Source organism: Drosophila serrata, unplaced genomic scaffold (assembly GCF_035046125.1).
Source record: "Drosophila serrata isolate PLE 108 unplaced genomic scaffold, ASM3504612v1 contig_334, whole genome shotgun sequence".
Classification (NCBI taxonomy): Eukaryota; Metazoa; Arthropoda; class Insecta; order Diptera; family Drosophilidae; genus Drosophila; species Drosophila serrata.
Genome location: NW_028257232.1, coordinates 244,366 through 251,962, shown reverse-complemented (window position 1 = coordinate 251,962; position 7,597 = coordinate 244,366).

The following is a 7,597-nucleotide window of genomic DNA, read 5'->3' as shown; positions in this document are numbered from 1 at the left end:
TCTTTTAATTTTAAGTGGAGTATGCAGATTTATTGGTTTAACAGAAACTTGCCGAATTAAAATTAATGCTTTTTTGGCTAAGTTATGACTTTTTTAAACTTTGGTTTGTTAAACAAATTGTCATATAAAAATATAAATAATATCGACTAAAAAATGGTATTATAGATTTAGTCAGAAGTCCGTAATGTGTGAAGGAGTCATTTCCGACCCCATAAATCATATATATTCTTGATCAGCATCAACAGGCGAATCGTTCTAGGCATGTATGAAAGAAAATAAATTTTTGTCGATTTTATCAAAATTTTATAAGGGGTTACATCGTTAAAATTGTCAAAAAAAGAAAATTTTTTTAATTTCTTTTCATTTTAAGTGGAGTATGCAGATTTATTGGTTTAACAGAAACTTGCATAGCACAGCTTGCCGAATTAAAATTAATGCTTTTTTGGCTAAGTTATGAGTTTTTTAAACTTTGGTTTGATGAGCAAATTGTCATATAAAAATATAAATAATATCGACTAAAAAATGGTATTATAGATTTAGTCAGAAGTCCGTAACGCTGTGAAGGAGTCATTTCCGACCCCATAATTCATACATATTCTTGATCAGCATCAACAGGCGAATCGTTCTAGGCATGTATGAAAGAAAATAAATTTTAGTCGATTTTATCAAAGTTTTATAAGGGGTTACATCGTTAAAATTGTCAAAAAAAAGAAAAATTTTTTAATTTCTTTTCATTTTAAGTGGAGTATGCAGATTTATTGGTTTAACAAAAACTTGCATAGCACAGCTTGCCGAATTAAAATTAATGCTTTTTTGGCTAAGTTATGACTTTTTTAAACTTTGGTTTGTTAAACAAATTGTCATATAAAAATATAAATAATATCGACTAAAAAATGGTATTATAGATTTAGTCAGAAGTCCGTATTGTGTGAAGGAGTCATTTCCGAACCCATAAATCATATATATTCTTGATCAGCATCAACAGGCGAATCGTTCTAGGCATGTATGAAAGAAAATAAATTTTCGTCGATTTTATCAAAATTTTATATTTTATCGTTAAAATTGTCAAAAAAAGAAAATTTTTTGAATTTCTTTGCATTTTAAGTGGAGTATGCAGATTTATTGATTTAACAGAAACTTGCATAGCACATCTTGCCGAATTAAAATTAATGCTTTTTTGGCTAAGTTATGAGTTTTTTAAACTTTGGTTTGCTGAGCAAATTGTCATATAAAAATATAAATAATATCGACTAAAAAATGGTATTATAGATTTAGTCAGAAGTCCGTAACGCTGTGAAGGAGTCATTTCCAACCCCATAATTCATACATATACATAAATGATCAGCATCAACAGACGAATCGTTCTTAGAATCTATGAAAAAAAATTTATTTTTGAGAATTTTGTCAATATATTTTTTTTTTGTTAAAATGGTCAAAAATAGTTAATTTTGTTGCATTTTAAATGAAGTATACAGATGCATGTAGGAAAGATAATACATTTTTGTCGATTTTTTCAGCGTTTTATAGGGGAATGCAAAAATTGGCAATAATTTTAATATTTTGACATTTTAAATGAAGTATGCAGATTTATTAATATAAGCTTAATAAAAACTCGCATGGGACAGCTTTTCGAATTAAAATATATGCTTTTTTGGCTTAGTTATGATTGATTAGAAGCTCGACCGCAAATCCAATGACAAACTGCTGGAGTATACAAACTTCAGATTCCCGAAGTTAGCTTCCTTTTTTTTTTAAGAAAGAATTCGAGTAATTTGAAATATTTCAGTTAATTTTACACATTTTTTTTTTTTGCCGTGCAGCGCTGAAGCAGCAGCAGCCAGCCTGTCTGCACCGGCAATGCGAACAAATTGTTGTTATTGCCGCCGATGTTGGCCAGCAATTGCAGAAATCATCAGAGCGGCCTGGAACATGTAATTTTCATCTCCGATGGTGGCAGTTGCACTGTTGCCAGTGTCGGGGCGGACGGTTGCCCCGACGGCGGTTTCTTTGAGCTCTGAGCGGGGCACTCGGCCTTATGCACTGGGCGCACTCGGCACTTGGCCATTTTAAGCAAGCGTAAAAATATGCTCAAGCGTCAGTCACAAGATTCGGAAATGTGGATCGCAGAAAAATGTGATTACAACGGAGTGCTTTGATTATTTATTAAATAATGCCAGGTCATTCCAGTGATCATCGAAGGGCGATCGGCGATCAGTCTGAGACTGAGCCTGGGTCTTAATCTGAGCCCAGTTTGATCAGGTTGCACAAATTGAATGTTATTTTAAAAAATGCGCGCACGTAGTTAGTATACGTGCCATTTGGTATGGCGACTGGCAGAAGATGACCAATCCCGGCCCTGTCTAGGGGAACCGATGGGTTCGGAGGCAACTCTGCGGAGTGGCATGGCGCGCGAAGATTCTTTGATCATTTTACGCTCATTTGCCGGCACATACACTGGCAAAGCCACTGACACCCGATGATCTTTAGCATATTTTACGCTCAACTTGTGATCAAACCGTAACTTTGGTGTCGTACCTGCTCGGCAGGATGGCACTGCGGGGATGTCCAGTGGGGGCCACCAGAGCGGATGAGTCATGAACCATTCGGCTGTACTATCCATCAGGGTAACTAGCCGGCTATGATATATTTGCATACTAGCATTGCTTGGGAAAGTTGGCGAGAGCAGTTCGCGGTGAACTCCGGCCTGGCTTTGGTTTTGGGAAGAGATGGAGCTGGAGCTGAAGCTGTGGCTGGAGTTGGAGTTGGAGCTGGAACTGGCGATGGCATTGCTATGCTTCTTTTTGCCGTTGTGTCTGTGCCATTTTTGCTGAACATCACTTTGCCTTGGCTTATATTTTATAATTTTTATTTTTATCTTTATTGCCATTGTTATTGTGCACGTTGGCAACGTTATTTTCTGTGTTATTTCCTAGCGAGCACAGCTTTGTGCTTCGCTTTGATCTTTCGCCGAAGCCGATGCCGATGCCAATGCCGACCCGGCCAACTGGCATTAGTAATTGTAATTGTAGCTCCGTATTGTGCTCGTACTCGTACTTTCGAGCTGATTCGCTTACAGTTGTCTTCGGCTGCTTTTCTATTGGAACAAAAAGTGAGACAAGCGTTTGTTATTATTTCAATTGTTGGTAATTTCTATAACTCAAAAGCTCTCTCCCCCCTCTGTCTCTCGCCCAACACGTTTCCAGCCTGAAATTTCCCAATTTGCTACGATAAATGTTCGTAAAAAGTGTTATGTCCAACTCGGAGCTCCGTTCCAAAAAAAAACCTTTTGTGGAAACTACGATGCATTCGAACTATTTAATTTGGAACACCCCCAAGCATTACCACTACGGAATATGCATGACTTTGTGAACGAGTGGAAAAAACGAATTTCCACGACTTCCCTTATACAAACAACCCAATCATTTAAATGAATTATATTTCGCGCCACTAAATGTGATTCCCATGCCAGAGAAGGGTCGTGAACAATGTGCGAAAGGATGCAGCAGTTAATTCCAGTCGCCATCGAAAAACTGGAAGGCATCTAGCTCGGGGTGCGATGCAAAAGGAGCTGGGTTCTAGGACAACATAGCCACCACCACTACTGCCATCAACTAGCTGATAGGCGCGCAAATTGGCGTGAAGCGTACAGAAATCACGGGGAAAAGGACAAAGACGGGAGCATTATTTTTCAACAGATCTAAAATGAAACATTTTTTGACACATTCCCTGCTGCCGGCTCCCAGCTGCCCTAGGCCTAGCCCTACCCTGATCCCGCCAAGGGGAGGTCCTGGCAGACCATGCGCCCAAGTGTCGGAACGGGACGAGGCGACGGGAATGGACGACTGCAGCTTGCTTAGCGGAAAGATGGATTATTTTTACGCTTATTATGCTTCGATCTGCTCGGTGGATGTTTGCCTTTGGAGGTTATAAACGCTTGGTGTGACCGAGCCCAGCCTGAAATATTCCCAGTCGGAAGTACATCCATTTGGTGGTTGAAAAAATCGCACTCCCTCTGCTCCCCGAGGCAGCCATCATTAATTGCAGCAGTCCTTGCCAAAAAGGGAAGTCCGGGAATTGGCAGCCATTGAAGCCTCTTTATTAAGTTTTTACTTCTATTCTGGAAGCCCAAAAGTTAACGAAATGGGTGTCGAAAGCGGAGTTTTAAAGACCATATAGCTTTAATTCCATAACCAGGTATTCGTCACTAATAAGGAAATCGGTAATTAAAATTCGGCACACATCTCACTGTTAAATGGAGAGCCTCAGTGGGCTTATCCTGGCCGGATTGGGTGGCTGATCGTTGATAATTTGAAAATGGCCAAAAAATGCGACTACAAGATGATCTGAAAGGTGGCAGTAATAAAACGGCCCAGAGTAATGCCGCATGACCAAGTGGAATTGGTTTCGCCCACAGAGGTGACCGGGAAAAGGTACTTGGGGAGGGCCTCACATTATGTTCGTGTGCCTGCTGGCAGATTCACATCTAAGATTGTGCAGTGCCCAGAGCCTAAGCTGAAAATCCAATAAAATCTAATAAATATTGCCAAACCGTGCAGGAAAGGATCAAAGCCCGATCTTGATGTTATCCTGCGGAGATAAAGGTGAAAGAAATTGTGTCAGTGCCTCGCTTCGCAAATCCTTTCTGGCACAACATGACATGACTTTTGCCGAGTAGGCGTTTACCCGTCTTAGCACCCTCTCGGCCAACTAATCCGCTTTCATTCGGTTTGCGGCGGGCGATCGGGATCAGTTTCTTGTCGGTTTTGAGTCCGTCTAAGTCTGATGAGTTCATCTCGTTGTGGTCCTCCTGCGGCCCTTGAACTTGGACGTTTTTAAATTTCCTTGCTTTTGTCGGCTGCGGTCTGTAGTTGCTGTCGGCGGTCTTCTACGAGTATGTGTAACAAGTGCACAGGGATAATCCGTCGCACACGCGCACCTCTCGGACGTATTTTCCTGCCTCCAACTCGGAGTCCTTTTCCCTCGTTCCCACTCGCCGCTTGGCCAAATAAATAAATTATAATCTGCTTTTGTGTTTGATTTCAATCAAAATGCAGCCACGCCCCCGTTGTCTTCGTCGCTTAACTCATCTCTGGCCTGGGTCGCGGAATCCGGTCGGAGTCGGGTGCGAAGTCCCATCATAATCTTGGCCTGCGGCTGAGTCAACTCAACGTTTGACAACATGCCGTTTTCTTGTCTTTTTTCGCTCGCTTGTTTTTGTCCGCTGATCGCGCTGATCTACATAAGCGGATATTCGGATATACTGATTTCGAAAGAATTCCAAAGACACTTCCAAAGACGCTGCTCCGCGGGAAGTGGCTTAGGCAGGTCAAGAAAATATTTTGGTTGATTTTTGATTTTGGGACAATTTATGGATTAACTTTGTGATCGGCTTGAGCCAGGCCTCATATTGCTTGTGAATGAACTATTGCAGAGGTAACAAGTACAGCCTCTTTGAGCACAGGCCAACTATCAATAAAGGCCTTTTCTGAGGCCTAAAACATTATAGAAGAGTTCGCTTAGCGAACTGATTTAGAAGATCATGATCACAGCGATTGCGGTAATCGAGGAGATCACTGACCAGGCTGAGGAGAAACCAAATGCCAAGCTAAATTGCCGTTAGTTATCGCTTTGTAGTCGAGCCGACAAATCAGCGCAATGCACGCCCATTTATATTTATATCAGCGAGCAATCGACATGATCGCCATCGCCATCAACAGCCCAGAAAAGTGCAGCAGGAAAAGATCGCCCCGAGAGAACACTGGCCTATGAATCACTCTCTCGCCAGCAAGTCGGATCAAATAACATATTCATGAGACCAGGACTAGCATGTAGCCGCGGCCTCCCTAAGGCCAACACAGGCAGCATCGAATTATCCGTGGGATTACACTGATCCCCCACAGAATGAAGCACTTTGCTAGATGGGAGCAGGTCAATGGGAAACCTGGATCTCTATGTCAGTACAGATATCGAATTTAGCCGTGGCAATTGGAACAACATTGTTAGGAAGGCCTGTGGCGCAAACTGACTTCCGAATGGCTGTTATTGAAAGTATCTCAAATACTTATATACATATATATATCTTTTTCATAAATATCATACATGATTGCAATGGTCAATCATTAATTTTTGTTATATCCTTGCTTGGTTTTATAATTTAAGTTTGGAGCATGAAACGCAGTGAAGGAGTCATTTCTGACCCAATATTAATGATCGGCATCAACAGGCAGATCTTTCTAGGAATGCAGAAAAGAAAATAAATTTTTATTGATTTTTCCAAAATTTTATAAGGGGTTACATCGTTAAAATAGTCAAAAATTAACAAAAATTTTAAGTTTTTTACATTTTAAATGAAATATGCTGATTTGTTAGCATAACATTAGCAAAATGGTATGGAGTCATTTCGGACCCTATAAATCATATATATTGTTGATCAACATCAACGGGAAAATCTTTCTAGTCTTGTAGGGTATGCACATTTTGTAAACTAACATAAACTATTATAGAAAAACTTTCCGATTGAATTTTAATGAATTTTCTACTGAGTAATGGTGTATTTGGTCGGCAAGGGTATACAAATTTATATTTTCGGAAGATAGCTTCCCTTCATTATTTTTTGTTTGTTTCTAAAATATGATATTTTTATAAATCTTTTTATCTTGTACTAATTTATGTATTTATATACTTATTTTTTATTTGAATACATAGTTCAAATTGTTTAGTGTCATAAGCTCTTCAGAACTTGTTTTAATGTAAAATTGTATTCAATGGTGACCTGAGCAGTACAGAAATAGAAATAGAAATAGAAATCTCACAATGGTGACACACACAGCAAACCCACTGGCTAAGTCGGATCCAGTTCAGGTCCGTGCCGAGAGCTGCTGTCGAGGCATGGGGGATGATCGGCACACATGACTCAGTTAGCGCATAACATCGCCATTTTTGCGCTGTCCTCTGACAGATCCTTGTGAAGATCTTCCTGTCCCTCGATCGCTGGATACGGAAGCAGAAAAACGCTGCTGAAGTAAACTAAATCATAATATATTCGCAAGGAGATCTGACATTTTCTCGCTGTCCTGCCACTCTTCCGAGATCCTTGATTGGATTTTACTCCACACTAAGGAGAAGGAGGGTTGCAGAGATCGGTTTTATTGTTTCCCCAATTCGTTCCGATTGGGAGAGTAGGCCTGGCGGTGTTCATGGAGGATATGGAGGATCGGAGTCCTCAATAGCTGCAATGCATTGCAATGGAGTGCGCCGTGTTACTCATTTACAGCAGATTAGCGACGCCTTTGGTGATCGTATTGTGGCTTGGACTGGTCTGGCTGAGTCGTCAGTCGTCAGCCATCAGGGAGATAAGCACCGAGAACTAAGCCACATCTGCTGCCCGAGCAATTGGATGCGGCTCGATGGCATCGCCTCCTTCTCCACATTAGCACGGTGCATTGTTTTTTGTCGTGCGCCTATTTATTTATGGCCCAGAGCCGCCCGACCAGAAAAAATCCTCTCCTGGCTGGCTGATGCGGGGCGGGAACAATAAATTAGTTTGAGTATTCGATCATGTGTATAAGGAGTCGATGCTATCGGTCACATCAATCCG